Source organism: Durio zibethinus, chromosome 2 (assembly GCF_047325235.1).
Source record: "Durio zibethinus cultivar Kanyao isolate XHJ-2024 chromosome 2, ASM4732523v1, whole genome shotgun sequence".
NCBI classification, from domain to species: Eukaryota; Viridiplantae; Streptophyta; class Magnoliopsida; order Malvales; family Malvaceae; genus Durio; species Durio zibethinus.
The window spans coordinates 30,282,602-30,304,323 of record NC_143163.1 but is presented as its reverse complement, the minus strand read 5'-3'; the positions used below and the strand labels follow the sequence as shown (position 1 = coordinate 30,304,323).

Sequence of the window (21,722 nt, the reverse complement as noted above, 5' to 3'; positions counted from 1 at the left end):
ATACATAAATATTATATTTTTATTAAATTAATTCTTAAATTAAAATATTAAATAATAATTTTATTAATATAATACATATATATAATTAAATAAATAGTAAAAAAATATATTTATTTATATATGGGTAAGATTGGCATCGTGCCACCTAAAATATGCTTTCGACCCAAACCTAACCATAAAAAAAAAAAACTCTACCTAATCTCCAACTTAAAAAGAATTTGATGTTATTGAATTAAGATGGATCAAAATTTATCGAGTATTAATTATTTTACGATCTTTATTCACAACTATTTTATCTTTATAGAATAAATATTGATTAAAATATTAAAAAAATTCTTAAATTATATCATTTTATTTAGATAAATCATTATACTTTTATTATATTCAAATAAATTTTTACATTTTAATTTATATATAAATAAATTCTTATTTTAAACTAACTACTATAATTTTTTTCAGTGTTCTTTAATAATGTAAAAAGTGATTCTTTATTTGAATAAATGTTTTACTTTAAGTATTTATGGTCGCGAGAAACTAGTTAAAAGTTTATTCAATTATAAATTAAAAATAAAAAATTTATTTATATAAAAATTAAAATTTTACGTCAATAAAAAAATAAAAAAATTTTATTTAAATAAAATAATAAAATGAAAGATTTTTTATTATTTTAGCAAGAAATATTCCGCTGTCAGATCATCGTCAGACACTGAAAGATTGACTGCTTCAACGTAGTAACTTAGTGCTTTCTGTAAAAAGAAGAAGAAGAAGAAGAAGAGATCAAAACAAGGAACAGTGAGCTCTCTTTTGATCCGAAATGGCCAAAATAAACCCACGTGCGCAATCCACAGCTCACATAAGATTGAAAGAAATTTGCCACGTAATTGCCGTCTTTGCATGTTTCTTACTATAGCGGCTGGCGCTAACTGGCACCCCTCCCTCGTTTGCCAATTGCCATGGATCCAGCCTCGCACCACTCAGTCACAAACCTCATACTACATTATTAAAAAGGAAAATATCCCCATTCCCCATTTTTAAAGACTTACCCTTCCTATGAGGGAGGGAGAGAAAACAAAGTTGGATAAGAAAAAAAGAAAAAAAGTCAGGGCTTTGTTTGTTCACTTATTCCTCTTCCTTCTTCATTTTCCAACCGGTAAACTCTAATAAATATCTGACGGTAATGGAATTCTTCATCAACGCCAAAGCGGTGCGTCTCCGCAGCAACCATGACGAAGAATCTGTTACTCAAGACTGAAACGGATCCTCCAAAAACGCCCAATGGACCATCGAGTTCGTGTCCGGATCACAAAAATATCATCTGCTCTTACAACAGGTATCCTACTGCCTCGAACCAATCCTTTTTACTTGGGATGGCTGGTCGAAGGGTGACTCAGACAATGCCTAGAAGGCTTGACTCATTGGTCGAGTGGGAACCCATTAGAGAAGGGTCTAAGGTTAAGCTCAAGACTCGGTACGGTAACTTTTTGAGAGCAAATTGAGGGTTACCGCCTTGGAGGAACTCGATAACGCACGATATTCCTAATAGGACTGCTACTCAAGATTGGGTGTTATGGGATGTGGATATCGTGGAGATTCAAGTGGAGTCTCCTGGGAATGGTCATTAGCCCTCGTTTCCCCCCGCTATTCCTCACGCAGATTCATTGGAATTTGAATCTACTTCACCTTCTTCAGTTGCAGGCAAATCTGGACACTTTTTAAAAGAAGAGGTTTGAAGATCTAAATTTGTCTTTAACTTCTTTTCTTTTTTTTTTTTTAATCTTTAATTACGTTATCTGATACTCATTGATGATAGTTTAGCTCGTAATATAGCGATTAGTGTCAGAGTTAGAGCAGGGCAAAATATATTTCTTGAATACTTTTTTGAATAATTTAACTTGTGGATTGATTGGGTTGTTTTTAATTATTTGATTTATAGCCAGTGATTCCAATGTGGGTTTTTTAATTTAATTTATTTTGTTTGTAGTCAACTGATTCTTATGTGGGTTCACCACCAAAATCGGAAGGTCGGACAATATACTACCATGTAGCAGATGACAGTGGGGAGGTTGATGATGAGGCATTGGTGGGATACTCTTTTAGTTTTAAGGGTAATGGTGTAGATGAACTGACTCACAAATTAAAGGAAGAGACTGGCCTTGAGGATGTTTTGGTTTGTACTCGCAGTCCTTTGAATGGGAAGCTTCCTTCTCTTCGCTTGCAACTCCTCCCAAGAGTGCAGATATGCATGTTGTTGTAGTTCCATTAGCGTCAAAAGGTGAGACTTCTCTTTGAGTTGCTCTAATTTTTCTATTCACTCTTTGCAATGAATCTTATGCTTAATGCATATGCATAGTAAATCCCCTCTTCCACTGGTTATAGAGGTCGAATTTTCTGATCATGTAGTTGGGAGCTTAATAAAGTCTATGCTTCAAATAATATCGATGTATATTTCCATTTTGCTTCCAATTCTTAACTAGCTCTCTTGGATCATCTATTAGTCATGTTCTGTTTGGTGATTGCAACTTGCAATGAACAACAGTTGCTTATGTCTTGCATTTGCAAATGCAATTCTAGCAGTGTAGGTCCAAATACATCCATAACATTTGAACTACATCGTTAACTAAATGGTTGATTTTATTGCTCATATACACTTAACCTTGCTAAATGAAGCTAACAGTGGGTGTTTAAATGACTATACGATGAGTTGTTGACAATGAACATTTAGAGGGATCATTGCCCATATGATGGTGTATTAGGCTGGTAAATAGAAAGTTAACGTACTGCAAAAACTAAATTGAGTGGTTTCAACATTTGGTACATGTTTGAGTATTGAAAATTATTTTAAGAAAGCCAATTATATAAACTAGACATTTTAAACCTAGCTTTCAGTTTGAATTGCCCTCAATTGGATATATCCTTTGCTGCAAGGGTCTTTGATTTAACTGAATGTTTCTTGAGGCTAGAAGATTCTTTCTAAGGAAAATAATGCTCAAACAAAGAATCATGATATGCTGAAGATGTTTGGAGTATGTTTTAAGGGGCTTGGTTTACAAAATATTAACTAATGGAAACTTTCACAAAAATATTTGTCATTGCTATTAAGTGTTGATTCTGCCAAGCTAAGAAATTTTACCTGATTTCTAGATGGTAAGGTGCATCATTAGGAAATTTATGAAATTATTTTTCCTTTATGCTTCTTATGACATGTTTCTCCTTATCTATGTGGCTTATATTTTACTTTATTCTTTTGGGTGTTTCAGTGGCAAGAGATTTTGCAAAACAAGGAATTAATTTGTGAGCTACATCGAAGGAATGTCATCGACAGCACAGATTGAAAATTACATTCTTTGTACATTCTACTCATGTCTTCCTATACTAGCTAAAAGTGTTCAGTGAGTCACCTGCATCCAATTGCATTTTTTCAGCAATAAAGTTGGGTTAAGTCCAGTAGAGGGTAGTGCTCCAGCTAAGCCAGAGGTTAATTCTGTGAAGCTGCCGACAAATTTATCATGTGTAAAATGTTAATTTTGATGCTTGCTTCCTTATGTACTTCATTGATTGATTTTTGCTGTTAAAGTTTCTGCCGAACTAATTTCATAATCAAGATATAGATGGATCTGGTTGTTTGTTCTCTCCAATTTCTTGCAGTTTTTATTTTTCACCCATAAGTTCTTATGGAGCTTATTTTGTTGCAAATTGCTGTATGCTTAGTGAATGAAATTATTGCTGTTGTTTTGAGCTTTTTTTTATATCAACATGTGACATTTTTATGTTATCATTGGCACATAAAACGTATGCAGCAGATTGGCCTGGTCATTCAAAGGAGTTCTCTATACCATCACCGATCAAATTGCTGATCAGAAATGGACTGAACCGGTAACGAACTACATTGCACATTGGATTCGTGATCTAAAATGCAGGTTGATTTTGTTTAACAGAGACCCGTAATACCTTCTTCTTCCATTTGAAATTGTGCTTACACTGAGAAATGTATGTGCATGGCCTGTCTCATTGTGTTCTGTCTATTTTGGTTACGGTTATACTCGACAGACTGATCTATTTGTTCTGAAAAAAAAAAAAAATCTAATAGCCATGTGAGTGTGACAGTTTTTGCCAAATAATCATGTACATAATTGATATGGTTTGAAATATCTAATTTAGAGAAAAAAAAATATTACTCCTATTTGAGAATAAAGATTATAATTTATTTTACTATGGAAAATAAATCGAAAATATAATGTTACACCAACGATAAAGACAGATTATGGTTCATTAATTGTTCAAAGAAGAAAAATGTACTATTGTCAAGAACACAATCTTGGGATTCAGGGGAAAAAAAAAGAGAGAAAAATCTTGGAAGAATACTTGCTGTAAAATGATGTAACACTTCCGGAAGAATGTTTAGCAGTACGAAGAACGGTAAATTTTCATTTAAAAAGAAAAAAAAGGCTGCTGGTCAGCAAACTTTGGAGACTTATAGTTTGTTTGGACATACTGTTAGATTAATTTTAATGAGATTAAAAATAATGATGAAAGTAAGATTGATTACAATAACAATAATATTGTAATAATGAGATTAAAATTAATGATGAGATATATATTTTGATGCAAAAACAACTGTAATAATGAGATGAACTATAACGAAAAAAAAAAAAAACCATTAAAGACATTGGGTTAAAAATTATATTAATAAAAATTTTAAATTATTTAATATTTATAAAATTAATTAAAATTTTATTTATTTATAAATTTATTATAAAATAAATAAAATTATTTATTATAATAAATTTAAAATTTTATTTTATAATTTTTAAATAAAAAATGAAAATGTTAAACAATGAGGATATTTTTGTCTTTGTAATATAAAATGAAGGATAAAAAAAAAAAAAAAAAAGATGAAAACCTACATCTGCTCACTGGAACTAAAATCATCAGTGAAAAAAAAGCAACCAAACGTAATACTGCTTTGACATCCAAATACTGCTTTACCACCGGTGGACGCAAACTTTTTTGACAACTGCAGAGGTGCAGTTGAAACCAAATGGAGACTTAAAGGAGAGCAGTGCAACTGCAAATGATTTTTACTTGAATATACGGCTTTGGACGCAAGTCAGGCTAGAGTGGGAACTGGAAAGTCTAGATTCGCCAATACCATCAGGACCAAGTGGTTCAAACAATAGAGCTAGAATTGATCAATGCAAGTGGTTGTCGTAAGCCACTATCTATTTACTTAATGATAAAGATTAGACTCATTAGATTGACCTTGAGGCACTGCCAAATTACAACCAGATAAACCATCTCCTCGTTCCCGCTACCAACCTGGCCATTCAAATGGAATGAGATCTATTATATGTGAGGTTACATTACAACTTACAACTAGACGTGGGGGAGGCACATGAGAAAGCGTGTATGATGCATTTTCTTAGCTGAAAATTACTCTGCTATCCTTGTGGCTGTCTCAGAACTGCATCCTATTATGCTAATTGCCCATGACTTCGGTTACATGTTACAACAGCACAACACAACCGTCTTAACTGTATCCTAGCTTCAATAGATATACTAACATTGATGTCATGAACATTTCTGGAATTTACATATTTCTTGCTATAAAACTTCAAACAATCATCACCAATAATCCGAGCATGAGAAGGAGCCATCTTTAAAGTGATGAAATCTGGCATGGTCTCTTACAATAATCTCAACATCGAAAATTCTGGAGATCAATTTCGTCACCTCATGAAAGTCATTGCATACCCGAAGATTTTTAAAAATTCGTATTGGCATGCCAGGTTGCAACTTCAAAAGGCCCAAAGCAATGGCAAGTCTTTTATTGTGCAGCATAATAGAATGTTGTCTAGTCTCATCTAGGTCGTCAATCGTAGGTGCTTGTGAATAGCCAGGTGAATACCCTACTGACACTAGTTTTTCATCAATCACATTTAGCATCTGGTATATTTCTTTAGTTTGAGGATGAGATGTGTCAGCAGCGAATAGTTCATTTGTAACACCATCTATCTCAATTGACCTACAACCAGGATCTTTTGTTACGCCATTATCAGTCATTAATTCCTTACCAATCCAACATCACCCCACCTACTAGCTGATGCGTGAACTCTTGATAACATCACATAATCACCACTGCCAATGTCTCCTTCTGATTCAACTACTTGCCTGGCCAAATCTTCACTTAGCTAAACACTTCCATTCTTCTTAGAACAAGCATCAAGAAGACGTCTCCAGATAACAGCATCAGGTCTCATAGGCGTCATTGATAAAAGGTCAAGAGCCTCATGAATAAACCCTGCACGGGCCAGAAGATTAACCAAACACCCATAATGCTCTAACACAGGTTTAATCTTGTAATCATTAATCATCATACAAAAAGACCGACGACCCTCAGAAACCATTCCTTTATGATTACAAGCACTCAAAACACCAACAAATGTAATAGATTTCAGTCTGACCCTCTCCGTCCTAATCATTTTATTGAAACATCCAATTGCTGCCTCAGGTTGGCCGTGCATTGCAAATCCTAGGATCATATAATTCCATGAAGTTAAATCCCGCTTTGGCATCCCCTCAAAACCCTGAGCAGCTAATTTTGAAGACCCACTTTTGCAATACATATCCACCAAAGAAGTGTTGATAAAAAAAACATCACTTGAGAAATCAAAATCACACTTTTAAAACATATAAGCGTGAGCCCACGTGCCCAAAGACAAAGCCCCAAAACCAGCACAATTACTTATAAAACTTTGTAGTGTATACCCATCAGGATCAAACGTGTTCCGCATTTCACGGAACATGTTTAAAGGATTATTAAACTTACCAAACTGAAGATAAAAACCTTCAAACAAAACACTCCAAGAAACCAAGCTTCTTGCAGACATTTTAACAAACAATTTTTCAGTTAAGTCCAAACACCCGCAACGTGCATAGAGATTAACCCAACTGTTATTTACTTATACATTGGTATCAAACCTATGTTTCAAAGCATGGGCATGAACTTGTTTCCCTTCAGACAAAGCAAAAAAGTAAGCGTAACCTTTCAAAACAAATGGAAAAGTATGCTTGTCAGGAAAAACCAGAGCTTGCTTTAGCATCTCCAAATAAAGTCTTACGGCTTGTTCTTTGTTGTTAACGTTACGGGCACAAGCTCTTAGTGTTCCACATAAAGGAATTGGGATTTTCAATTCGATAGAAAAGTTGAAGAGCGTAGCTGAAGTCAAGGAAGAGAGATGGGGGATTTGAGAGTATAAAGTAAGGTTTTCGGGTGGTGAGGTAAGGTGGAACGGAGGGTTTGGGCGTGTATTTGTTTGAGCTGAGACATGTCCGGACATTGTTTCGAAGAGAAGAGGAAGTGGCAGTGGTGGTCGGATGAAGGGCCGTTTTGGATGTCGATGGATTTAGAAGGAAGAAGTTGAGGAGTGGGCCTGGCGCGATTGCTAGCGCCATGGTTTGGTGTTAGAACAGGTGAGTTCGGTTGGATACTAACATTTGAATGGTTGTTTTAAACGAAGACCGGCACAAAGATTGGTGAATGGTCGAATGGTTATATTTCATATGTTGGGCTTGCTAAGCTGGAGTTGATCCATGTCAGCCATGGTGATAACCCAATCAATTCGTTGGCCCTATGGGCTGCCCCATGTGCAAGGCTTGATTGACTGATAATATTGAATGTCGAAGAAAATGAAGTTCACAAGTTTTATATATATACATATATATATATAAGTCCAAATATAGTCCGAATATTAATTTATTAATGAATATAAATTTTTATTTAAATTAATTATAAAATATACTTAAAAGTTTTAAAGTGTTAATATAAAAATAATGTTTAATATTTCAATATCATTTTGAATAATTTATTAAATAAAACTTTAAAGAATCAATCGAATTTAACTCGATTTAACTTAATCTATTACTATTTTTAAAATGTTCTTTCTAAACTTAATATTTAAAATGTCGAAATGTCATTGCCAAATAGTAATATATTGTTACGTGACCAATTTTCAAAATTTATGACTAAAAAGAACTCATATGAACATTATGTGGTTATGACTATAGATTCAAATAATGGCCACTATAATAGTGGTATAGCAGCCGCTATTTAGCGGAATCGGTACTCACCGCTATTGTTATTCAATCGATATTAGATGTGAAGAAAATTCACATTTTAGCAGTTTATTACGACCCCAAAAAAGGCCATTGCGGCTAATAGTGACAATAGCGAGATGCAATTGACGTTATTTTCATTTTTTTTTCCATAAAGAATATTTTTTAATCATCAAGCATTAAATTTTTAAATTTTAACAAAATAAAAGCCTTAAACACAAAAAAGAAATTCTAGATTTATAATGACTTAGTAAAAAAAAGGTTCAATCAAAAATCAAGAAAATTTTATTGAAATCAAGTAATAACAAATCGCTTAAATTTACCTTTTCTTCTCTGTTTAAATGTCTGCAAATTTGTGTTGTGTAAGACTTAGAAAAATTTAGATTTTAAAGAAATTTTGTTTGAAACTTTAAAATTTTAAAAACCCATCTATGAGCACTCTGTGGGCATGGGTTTGGGACTGTGTTGGTTGGATCAAAGAAGATATCAAATGAGTCATTGAGTGAAAAGTTGGATGAGGGTGGAAGCTTGAAGAAGAAATTAGATGAGTCATTAGATAGAAAGTTGGATAAGGATGGAAACTTAGATGCTGATTGGTTGCCATGGCTGGTGGATGATTTGTGAAAATGGTAGAAAACAAGGGTTTGAGAAAAAAATAAAAGAAGTTTGAGTGGAAAGATTTGAAAGATATTCGGTCGATTTTTTTGAGTACTTTTGTTGAGGCTTTAAACACTAATATGTAATAAATTAGCAGGCTCGACAAAATCAAGTGGATTAAAGTCACTCTTCCTCCAAAAGACAAATATTTTCATTTTCACATCGTAAGCTTAGATTGCACCTTGTTTATGATTAGGATCAAAATTGCAATCTTTCTGGGATTAGCACTTATCAGGATACCTAAATATTTGAATGTAGTGAGAGTTTGGTGGGCATTAAGTTCGGTCAATTCTTGACCAAACAAAAATTATTTTTTTAATAATAAATTTATGGGTAAAATTTTGGGAAAAATAATTAGTTAAAATTAAAAAATTTTTAGAATTAATTTTGACTGAAAAATTTGATATCAAAGAGTTTAATGTAAATTTGAGAGGTATATTATATTATAATTTAGATAAAAAATAAAATATTAAATGATTAATATATTAATTTAATTTTTTATTTCTATTTTTATTGGGATTTTATTAATGATTTTATTGTTTTAATATTTGTATGTTGTTAAATTTCTAAATGTGAATATTTTACTATAATATCAACAAAATTATAAATAATTTTTTATATAAATAAAATAAGATAAAGTGTCATTAATTACTTTAAAAATCATGAAAAAATTTTTATAATTATAATTATAATTACAATGTTTTATAACAAGTTGTGCAATTTAAAAAAAAAAAAAAATTCATGACTACGATAACTGACCACGATGATATTCATTATATTTACAACCCTAATAAATATAACGCAACTAAAAACATGTCCGCGATTGCAATTTAAAACCCTGGTTATGACCAATGGGTTTATGATTCATAATTAAATAGGACATCTAATGTCAACTTTGTGTCCAAGGATATTCTACTACATTTATTTACATCTTTATTATACTATAACGCATGTTTTCCTCATTTTATAATTTGAGTGGTGGGTTTTGATTTTGACAGTTCAATCTTCAATTTGGACATGTTTATATTGGCTTTTATATTTGTGTCATTGTCAGAAAATACTGGATATCTCTTCATGGATTAAGTGCCCATTTGATTCAACAAAAAGATATTGTAAAGAGACCTTCTTATTGAACTATACTTTTGTTTTTTTTTTTTTTTTTTTCGCTAGAGGCAGGAATGGCAACTAGTCAAGGCAGGGTAGGGTTTTTGCTTGCTCCAAACCTGACTCAACCTGAAGCTTTTTTTTTTTTTTTTCATATTCAAACTTAATTCAATTCAATATTGTATAAATCATAATTGATTCAATTCGATTCGAAATTCATAAAATATTATTTTTTAAAATATAAATATATAAATATATAATTAAATAAATAATTTTTATATAATATCGAATCAGGTCGAGTTTGCTTAAAATTTGAATCCAATTTGATCTCGATTTTTTTTAACATTATTCAACTAGAAACCCTTTTTTCAAAAAAATAAAAACACAACTTATGAGATCGGGTCAAGTCAAAATCCATCGGGATTAGATTAAGCTGCCGACCCTAGCTAGAAGGGGCTCTTTGTGAACAATTCAAACTGCTTGGGTCAAAATTTGATTAAAATTTAACTTGTGATTGAGAAATTTTATTGTAATTATAATTTTATTTATTGTAACAAAATGTTTTATAATTTTTTATTGCAAAATTATCTTTATAATACATTACTTTCTTATTAATAATAAAATTAGTTTATAACCTTCACCGTTCAAGCACTCTTAGATTTTTATTTAAGCGAGTTTATAAAATTTCAATTTATGAGTAAAATTGAAATTTGAACTCGTAAACATACTTAAAATTAAAAATTAAAAAAATTTGAAGGTTAATTTTCTCTAAACATTTCCAAAAAAAGTTTTAAATATATTTTTCTTAATTCATTAATCACTCTATTCATTATCATTATTCAATATCTAATTACAGTCTACATCCAACTAATTAAAAATTAATATCTATCATATATTATAAAAATAGTCCCCTGACTGCGTTTCCTCTTTTAATTTTCACAGACACGTATTTAATGTCATAAGAAAAACTATAAGGATAAATTGGGGAATCAAAAAATGGTAACAACCTTCAGAGGAATGGAAGAAACTTTCCAAGCAAACAACTTTGCAGTCTTTCTTTCCCGGCTATTTCTCTCTTTGCGTTTTCTTTCTAATTCTTTCTTTGTGTTCTCTTTTTAATTTTTTCACTTATTATAGATTGTATTTTAAATTTCTTATTTTATTTTATTTTTTATTTAATCTTCATCTAACTCTTTCAAATTTTTTGTTCTTTTGATTTCAATATTTAGGTCTAAAAGTTTTTGGGTAAAAAAGAGGATCGAGAGCTTGAAACAACAGCAAATGATGGAGCTTGAGAATAAAAGTCCTAATTTTTTCTTCGGATTATAGGGTTTAGAAATTTTTCATCTTTGAATTTTCAATCGAATTTTGTCTCAGATAAAAAAAAATGATAAGAAGACAACAACAAAGTCATTAACTTCAGATTTAGCAATCAACGGTTTTCTACAAGCTGTCAACGCTGGTTCTGAATCTTCTACAATTGTCGCCGACACTGATGCCTTTCATCGAACAACCTCCATTGCCGACGAGGAGGCCTCATCCCCCACCGACATCGATGACGACTACGACGATGTCGCAGGGGATTCGCTTGGCTAATGTTAGGGATACGGGTTTCGTTGATGCTGTGTGGATCAGTTACTTTTTTTATAGGGTTCATGTTGATGCCTTAGGTTCTTGGTTTGCTCATGGTACTTTACGTTGCTGGGATTGTTTGCACGGTTTCCATGTTAGGTCGTTCTATTCTTTGTTACACGATGGCCTTTCCTTCACCGCGACAGGAAATTCCTGGTAATTTGTTTTTTTATTAATTTTTCTTGAAAATACTTTAAAAAGTCAATGCTGTATACATGGGTCGATGTTGTCTTTTACATTTTACATTTAATTTTGTCTTATGTTATAACTTACTAGTTTTACCTTTTGATTTCTTGATTCTGAGCTTTCATGCTTTAGATAAATTTGTTTTCTTTTATTCTCTGATTGCTTGCTTGGTGTGTTTTTCTTTTCCCTATTTTCATATCTCTGGTTGTTGTGTTTGATTTTCGTGAAGAACTAGGTTCTCCATACTTCATATCTAGAGCTCATACCCCATAAGAACCAGGTCTACTTTCTAATTCGTATAGGTTTTCGTTCTAATCTTTTCAATCTAAAGCCATCTTATGGGTATTGGAACTGCACTTGGAGAGCTCCCTCCATACTACATATCTATAGCAGGTTGTAAGGCCACATCAAATATTCCGTTATAGTCTGATTCTTTTTTGTTTTAATATGGGTTTTGGTTTATGATCTTGATTTTCCAACTTAAATGCTTTGGCAGTTAGCGTACCAGGTAGCAAATTGGATATCATGAGTGATTTTGATTCTTCTTTTATGGAAGATGGTAGCCACATAGCCAGTCATCTGCAACAGATAACATATTGGCTCCTTTTGCACTCATAATATTTGAACTTCTTCACAATTTTGGTTCTTGCTTAGGTAATCTGGGAACTTCTTCTTTCTTCTTTTTTTTTTCACAATTTTAGTTGTATAACGGGGTTAATGGCTGCTATGTATGAGTGATGGATGGCACTGCTTGCATTGTGCAAAGAATGCTTGGCAAAGACTGGGAAACATGAATCCAGAGGTGGCTATGGCACAGTATGTTGCCCTTCTTTCAGAGTTCTAGGGTGGATGGAAGACAATTCTAATCTGAGTCCCTTACTTTTCAGGGAGCGGCTTTTTTTGTTTCTTTAGCGACATCTATTACACATAATATTGGCAAATTTTATTATAGGGAGAGCATAAATTTGGATCTATTGACCGAGGAGTTCCTGGTGCCATGGCTCCTGATATAAATTCATTTCCAGATTGGCAGACCAGCTTTACACAGGAAAGGTGGTCTGATGTTAGCAACCTTAGATTTTCTTCTGTGCTTATGTCATTTTTTATCCACCAAAAATTTTGAGCCACTACTTTCATGTCCTGTGGGAACGAGGAATTGAAGTCTGCTATAGGAGGAGGTGACATAACTGACAGCGGAACCTTTGAGAAGCAGTTATTATTTTTATTTCCCCTCCTCCCTATCTAGCTTTTGTGGAATGAAAGATGTTATGAATAAGTTCAATGAAAGATTGTTGACTGATGTGAATCTTGGGATCACTTAATTTGCCATTTTTTTAACAAAAGCTGTTGAATTATGCACATTACACATGTAATTCTGAAAAAAAGCGATGCATGTAATAATAATAGGTGAAATTAGTAATTTTTTGAATTTAAGATTTAATTTAATTTATTTATATAATTATTTTTTAAAAATAATATTAATAAATCTAAATTTTAAATTTCAATGTGGCAATCAATTGCGATTTAAAAAAAAAAATCAATAATTTCTTACCATTCATGAGGTTCACTGAGCATTTACCATTATAAGAGCTTGAAGGTGGATTTAGAATAATTTATTTTACAAATATGATTTATGGTAAGTAAATGTCTCTCAGAATATAGATTATGTAATACAATTATAGTTTAAACAGTATTTAGCTAATATTTTTCCAAGAATTTCACCAACATAAATGCCCTGCCTACTCTGTTTCTGAGTTTCTCTTTCTCTCTGCCATTAAATTTTGTTTTTTTTTTTGTTCTCTCACAAGTTCAGGCCGAAGCAGAGAGCATAAAAGGACCACAAAACTCTTTATCAGTGGCTAGAGTCAGAGCTTGCTTTTAAAATCAACAATGATATGTTCTCTTTAATTCAAAGAAAATGGGTCAAAAACTTTCCATTTACCAAAGATTTAAGATGATTAAAACAAACTCATTGCATAAACTGTCAGCTTTGAAACATAGTTATGATAAATCCGCTTTACAACTTCCTCCCCACTTCTTCAATGGACCCATCAAAGTCTTTATTTTGATAAAAAAAAAAAAAAAAAAAGAGAGTACTTAAAAGGAAATGCTTTTTTTTTTTAGTAATAATTTGTTCATCAAAGTTTCATATATACAAACATGTTTAAAGGTTTGGATTTGAGTCTAATTAGTAATATAAAAACTTTGTTTGTTATTCGCTAGGACAAGAATGAATAATTTAATATATGTTTTGATAGTATAATTACTTTTGCTATGTGACTTTGAGGAGTCTGCTCCTCTGACATTTAAGTTGCTACTCAAATACATGATGTCCGCTATAAATGCTCGGTCTTTGGTTTTATATCTGATTTGAACTAGCCGTTTGAATCTCTTGGTCCATTGGCTAGCTATAATTTTAGTTTCAGTGTTTATATTAATTGTTTAAGGCTGGTATCTGTGTTGTACCATGTTCTTCTCTGTGGAATAGTTGGCATGGATCAAATGAGTTGTTAAATAGTTACTTAACAAGTTTCATTCATAAGAAAAACCAATAATTTGGATAAACTGTTCTGTGTCTAGATTCCTGCCACTGTGAAGAAAGTATATGCTGTACATAATTTGTTTTAGGACTCCTTTTTAATTATGCAGGACATTTCTACATTGAACATAGCTGGGCTATATACCCTTCTATGTTATATTTTATTTTTGTGGAGTGGTGCTAAGGTTAGCTATTAGACTAAAGTTGTTTGGTCTGTTTTGATTTATACTTCTTGGCTTTTATTAAATCAATTCATATTACAGCTTTTGTTATTTTGTATGTTTCAATACTTGCACCTTAGTTAAATATTTTTATGAGGTTGATGTTTAATTTGATAGTTTCTTTATGCTACATAATGTTTCGCATTATTTTACAAAGTGTTTTCTAAAGTAAATGGGAGAGGTATGCTAATCTTCGGACAATTGCAATATTTTACTATAGGTTTTTTAAGATTTTGCACCATCTGGAGCTGGGAATGGTATGAACTATGACTGTAAGAACTTTCATAAACAATGAACTATTACAAGTTTACAATATTAGTTAATTATATCACCTAACTGCTTGGACTGATCAATTCTGAAAACAGTGAAATGATATTTTTCTGATTTTGCCAAAAAATTAAATGCTTTGAATTAGATCTCGACATGCTTGAAGTAGGAAATGGTGGCATGATAACAGGAGAATATCGATGCCATTTCAGCATATGGGCATTAGCTAAAGTACACTATTCCAAACTTCCATACACTTATGCCCACACTATGTATTATGATTGACATTCATATTTCCTTTTTGTGTATGCCATTTTGCAGGCTCCACTGTTGATTGGATGCGATGTTAGGTCGATGGATAATGTGACATTTGAATCGCTAAGCAATAAGGAGGTTGTTGCTGTTAATCAAGGTAAAATATGCTTAAGTTTGTAAGTCGTAGGATGGGAAGGTAAAAAATATCTATGCTTTTATGGAGATATGGGATTCGTTCATGCATGAAAATGACCCACCACCCAATCCCTTTGAACTGTGTAAATTCCAATTTTTGTGAAATATCCAATCAAAATTGTAATCAATTCCTGATAGAACTGAAACTGTCTTTTGCAGGAAATGCAATACAACGGGATTGTTAACCAGTTAGTTTGCTGACATCATTCTTGGGAGCTTTGAAACCTTTTTTTGAGTTCTGAGTCGCCGCAAAGTTTAAAAGGAAATGGAAATGCCAGATTCTACCTCCGGTTTTGGTGGTTCCACTGTCTACAATATTATTTTCATTAATACCAGCCTTGACATCCACCTCGCCATGATCGTCTCCGATTCAAACACCATTCTGATCTTAAAAGTAGGTTGCTTTTCTCCTCTTTGCCTCTCAATTTTGGCTTTACGGGAACTTTTTTTGGTTACCATTGTATAGGAAAATTTTTGTTGCTTTGGCTTTCGAAGCTAAAAATGTATTTTCTTTAAATTTCTGAAGTATTAGCTTTTGTTTTGTTACAAATGCTATATGGAATCCATTCCACGTTGAGCAAAATTATGAGCATGACTGTCTGAGCCCATTTTCAATGATTGTCAGTATACTACTTTTATCCCTTCGAGCCCTCGAAAATCAAAACTTGAATCGACATTTATTGGAATTGCCCCTGAAATGGACCTAAAATCGGGTTATGGAAAGACTTTTATAAAAGTTTTATTTAACTATTTTATGAAGTGCATTTATATTTGGAGTCAAGTAGCTGATAATTTGTCTACGTGGTGGTTTGCAGCATAAGTCAAGGTAAGAAAGGTGATTGATCAGTGGCCAAGTGTGGTGGGATCAAAGGGCTCATGTCTTACCTTTATCTTGGTATGAAGGTGATTTAGTTAATGCATTTAAAAGAACAATATGATATGAAAAAAAATCATTATTATTTTAGTATTCCAACATAGAAGCAACAAGCAAATACTAAAAGAATTGTAGACCAACAATATCATAAACATATTTAATCATATTCTCATCCAACCAGCTTGTGTTGCATGTGATAAAGTTAACACAAAATGCTTGATGAAGTTCTAAAGAATCAATAAGTACCTCCCTAATAGTTTATTGGTTCAAGCATTAAAATGATTTTAGTTGAGCATATATAAATCCACAAAATAATTAGTTATTTTGGTTTATACAATATTTTCTGCTAAATTAAAATCAATAGCAAGTAACTTTAATCATCTTAATTTTTAGCTGGCATCACAAATCATGTTCAGAATTTACAACGGAAGGGACAAATGCCTCTATTTTCCAACTTTAAGTTTGTGTGAAAATGACTTTAATAGCAATACTTCCGATGGTAGAAAAAAAGGAAAAAAAAAAGTTCTGAAATGGTTTGGAAAAGATGATAAAAAGACTGAGAAACTTGTGCTTTTAGCGGCTTCATTAACAAATTTGAGCCACAAGATCGGGAGCCAGTACAACATACATAACCTTAAAATTAAATAATCTAATCTTTTAACTGATTGGTCGGTCCTACCACATGGAGCTTGCCCCATAGCGGAATCATCGAATCCTTTTCCTTAACCCTTAAATTTTTCATTATTATCTCTAACTTTCTTGCACACCAAAAAGTGGTCGCTCTTGGCCGTTGCTACCATGTGGTTTTATACGTGTTTCTATGTTTGAGAACGAAGGTAAAGCCTACCAAACATGAAAAAAAAAATACATGCAAAGTTGAAAAGAATTGATGTCAAGCGTTTTTCATTGATCCTTAAAAGTAAATGTTTATGCATATTAGAAAAATATCCTGTGTTTTGTCACGGATCAATTTATCAATCTATATGTTTACGTCATATAAAATAATAAAATTTATGCATTCATATTATATTTTAGACAAAAATTATACATTATAATTTATGTTGATATAAAAAATAAAAAATTAAAATGATTCGTATTTATTATAATAGATGGATGAATAGATAGATTACATCTTAATTTTATAAAAATATAATATTTTTATTAAATTAAGATATTAAATAATAATTTTATTAATATAATACATATATATAAATATAAAATTAGAAAAATTATTAAAAATAAATTTTAATATATAATGAAGGTAAAACAGAATACTATAAACTAGCTTTCGATTCAAAATAAAAAAAAAAAACACTTATTGAATTTAAACAAATTAAAATTCATTAAATACATATTATTTAAATATGCAAACCATCATTTCATAAAATAATTAATTTACAAATTACATTTATTATCAATTATCTAATTAAAGAAAAAAAAAAAGAAGGCTAAAAAGGCCAAACAAGTGCCATTTGCACACTTATATTACTTTTTAAAAAAATTATCCAATTAAAAAAAATAAAACAACTAAAAAAAAGTAGAAATATGACAGAAAAACAAAAAAAAGTCTAATCGTCATGCAACATTTGCAATTGTTAGCTTTCTCTACAAAATTTATATCATCGATTTATATTTTTATATTAATTTACTTTTTTCCCATTCTATAATTAATAATTTTTTTTGTTTACATTTTAAATTTTTTTAGAGTCAATTAATATTATTGATTAAAATATCCTATTTTAATATCCTTTTCCTAATACCATAAACTAAAAAAAGCTAAAAAAAAAAAATCAAATTTAGAGGTCATGTTGATATCTCCATTAATATTTTTTAACAAAATTATTTAATTAAAAAAGGTATAAAAATGTTTTTAATCAATAATATAAAATTGACCAACCTATGACAAAAAATTATAAAAAAATATTTATTAAATATAAAAAAGGAAAAGAAAATCTAAATATAAGAAAATAAGAAATATTGAAAACAAAAAGAAAGTTGAGTTAGCACATAATATCATTAATGATATTTATTTTTTAAAAAATTTCTACCACGGATTTTTTAGGGAAAAAAAGACTAAAAATAAAAAAAATCAAATTTGGATGTGATGTCAATATCTCCGTTAATATCTATTTTTTGAAAATTATTAAATTAAAAAAATACATTTTTAGTAATAATATCAAATGGCCCAACATTTTTCAAAAAATAAAAAATTTTCAAACTATTTATCAAATGAAAAAGAAAAAATTTTAAACAAAAAACAAAAAAAGCAAAAGCAAAAAAAGAAAATTCTTAAATTTGGTATCAAGTAAATCCACCAAAGGCTAAACAATTTTATTAAATATAAAAAATTAAAAAAAGGAAACACTGCACTCAAGTTTAAAAAAAAATGATCACACAAAAAGTAATGAAAAATGTTAGTCCGATTGATAAAAACCAAAAAAAAAAAAGTTATAAAAAAATAAAAAAATAAAAAAATAATTTTAAAGTAAATAGACATTAAGCAAAAAAAAAAAAAAAAGAATCATACCAAAAAGTAATAAAAAATGGGTGTTATAGAAAAAAATAGTTATGAAATAAGAGGAAATAAATTTATTTTAAAGATAAAGTCACATTTGACCTAATGAAAAAAGAAAAAAGGGCCAAAAAAGGAGACATGTGGTAAAATTATAATAGTCACATATATGCACAATTTATATATAAATATTAAATGGGCCCTGTATTAAATTTTTTTATAACATAAAAATTTATTAAATATACAAAGAAAAAAAAGGTAAAAAAATAAATCAAATGACTTGTTTGTTGTGCATTCTTAATATCAAGTGGATTTTACAAAAATAATTTAAATTTAAAAAATATTTATTAAATATATATAAAAATTAAAAAATATATGGTATACATTCAATAACAAGTGACTCAAACCAAAAAATTAAAATTTATAAATATTTTATTAAATATTTTTTAAAAAAGAAAAAATGGAAAATGTAAAAAAAAAGTAAAAAAAAAAACAAAAAAAAAATGGTATAGTAAATCAAAAAAATAAAATCTTTAAAAAATATGTTTTCTTGTTTTTTATGAAATATTTCTTGAATATATATAACAAAAATGAAAAAAAGTTTAAAAAAATAAAAAAAAAACTCCAAATTTATGTATTCTCTTTACCAAAACTATGTAGTTTTGGTTACACAATAAAATCTTAAAAACCCCTTCCTTTCATTTTCACCTTTCCCCTTTTCTTTAAATTTCTCATTCCCTCTCTGATTCTTCCATCCTCTATTTCAAATTACATAAATAGGTCGCTTCCATTGTCACCCACCATCAACATTGTCGTAAACCCTTACCACCGTCACTGGCCACTACTTATCAATGACTATTTCATCCCAAAACTCCTATTTCCTTCTATCAAGTTTATTTCCCTAAAAAATCCTTAGATTTTCTTAGATCTAGACCCTAAGTCGCGAATTCAAAACCCAAAATACTCATTCTCCACCATTCCAAAACCACATCTTCTAATATGTTCTTTCTTTTTCCTAAGTTTCTTTTTCCTTTAAAAACCCAATTCCAAAACCTTTTAAAACACCCCTAACACGAAATCTTATTTTCTTTTTCTTATTTTTTTGGTGGTTTTCTTAAAGTTTTTTTTATTGGTATTGTGTTGCTTGTTTATTTTATGTGTTAGGGGTATTTTTAGGTTTAAAGGACATATTGGTTATCTCTTTCATTAGAGATTGTCAGCAGACAACTAGGGGTATTTTTAACTTTTGAGCCAACTTGACATGTCAGGCTGACTTGAATGTATAGTTCCACATCAGATCGATTATGTTACCATTTTGTCTCACAAATCTTTCACATTCTACCTATAAATAGAGCCATCTAAGTACTATAAATCCAATCCTTTATTCTTTTCTTACATCTTTATTTTCATCTCCTTCCAATCTTTTTAGTCTTGACCTCTAATTTGAGCATTGGAATGCAAGTGTATGGAGCATTCACTAATGGCCCTCTTTACTTTCTTGTGATTTCAAGATTTTGACCCCCAGCCCAAAGTTTGGCATTAACATTTAGTGTGCCAGGTAGGGGTATTTATTCTCTAGTCGAGCTAGACACCATACCACCTAGAAAAAGAGCTAATGAGGAATGAGAAATAGCCATCTCGACTGGGATTGAAACTTATAGTAGCCAACATAGGGACTAATCTGTGTTCGTACAAGTGGGACCAACCATGAGACAATTCCAAGCCTTGGCATAATAGATCTAAATCTTAAAGTAGAAGTTACAAACCATAATGCCACCCTAAGCTTCAAAGGTACCAGACTTGATCACCCTTAACAAATAGCTAGTAGAAAGATAGCCCAGCTATGAAAAAATGGAGGCCTTTTCACCCTCAAGGTAAGAAGAACATGTTACCCTAGCCATCCATCATAACTATCCTAGCCACAACTCTACCTATGCAACCACACAAAAATCGAAACAAACTGACCTAGAACTTCAATTGAATGGAGACCTAAAGGCCAAAATGCAAGCCATGAAAAAAGAACTGAAAGGAAAAGCTATCACTTTTGAAGACAAGGTGAAGTTTTTAGAGACCTCGCCTTTCACCAAAAAGAATGACAAGACCATAACTTTAAAAAAATTTAAAATGTTGACCTTTAAGACATATGATGGTACCTTTAATCCATTTGATCATTTGAAACTCTATATAACTAATATGATGATGTAGGGTGCAGATGAAGCCTTGATGTGTAAAAGACTAGCCATAACCTTTAAAGGGGTAGCTTAGTCTTAGTACTATAGCTTCAAACCAAAGTCGATCACCACATTCAAAGAGCTTGCTACTTTTTCCTCTCCTATTTGTCAGTAGTAGAGGAACTAAGAAAACTACTCTAATTCTGATGTCAATCTATTAATTCAGAAAATGAGTCTTTAAAAGACTATGTTACACATTTTAACGTAAAAACTTTACAAGTGAAAGATCTAGAGCAAATGACTATTGTAGCTATCCTAACCAGTGGGTTTAATGATAGAGAGTACAAGCTAAAGTTTACCTTGTTGCTAGAGGCACCAAAAACACTAATAAATGTCCTGTTTATGGTTAAAAAATATACAAATATTGAAGCTACTATGAAAAACAACCAAGGTGAGAAAGGCTTATCCTCTCTCATCGATAGTCGATGTGAGAGAGGCCCCCTTATCGACAAAAAAAAAAAGGTAAAAAATTATACAATCATTTTTTAAAATGGAGATGACACATGGCTAGAAACTTGAGCAGAGAAAGGAACTACATTACATTGAATATCTATCATGAAAGAATTCTGATGCAAATAAAAAAAGACTAAGAGCTTAGATGGTTGAGCCATTGCGGTAGAATACAAGAAGAGACCTAACCAAGAGATGTGACTTCTATAAAAATATCAATTATAATACAAAAGACAGTGTCAACTTAAAGAATAAAATAAAATGTCTTACCAAGAGAGGTCAGGTGAGCATATTTATGCACTGAGCAAGACAAAGCCAGGGTAGAATGGAGTATAAAATAGAGGATTAGAGAAAAGGGATAGAAAAGAATCTAGAGCAAGGCAACGGGGGTGGTTAGAACTAGAGGAATGAGTAAGAAGAAAAAAAAGGTTGAGCAGTAAATAACAAGCCCATTACAGGCATAATTAACATGATTATTGGGGGAAGC

General features: G+C 31.0%; 1 long non-coding RNA gene and 3 pseudogenes across 2 annotated transcripts; 3 read left to right on the top strand and 1 right to left on the bottom strand.

The window, feature by feature from the left end:
• Positions 1-869: 869 nt before the first annotated feature.
• LOC111317394 (uncharacterized) lies at positions 870-3,745 on the top strand (annotated as a pseudogene). The gene is made up of 3 exons (XR_016327235.1): positions 870-1,724; positions 1,982-2,272; positions 3,258-3,745. The product of XR_016327235.1 is annotated as an uncharacterized LOC111317394 (transcript).
• A 1,477-nt stretch (positions 3,746-5,222) lies between these two features.
• On the bottom strand, positions 5,223-7,593 carry LOC111317393 (pentatricopeptide repeat-containing protein At1g59720, chloroplastic/mitochondrial pseudogene; annotated as a pseudogene).
• Positions 7,594-10,778: 3,185 nt separating this feature from the next.
• Positions 10,779-11,663, top strand: LOC149520121 (uncharacterized; annotated as a pseudogene).
• Positions 11,664-11,667: 4 nt separating this feature from the next.
• LOC149520120 (uncharacterized) lies at positions 11,668-15,611 on the top strand. The gene is made up of 4 exons (XR_016331763.1): positions 11,668-12,084; positions 12,188-14,708; positions 15,040-15,130; positions 15,328-15,611. It is a non-coding gene; the product is annotated as an uncharacterized LOC149520120 (long non-coding RNA).
• The last annotated feature ends 6,111 nt before the right edge of the window (positions 15,612-21,722 follow it).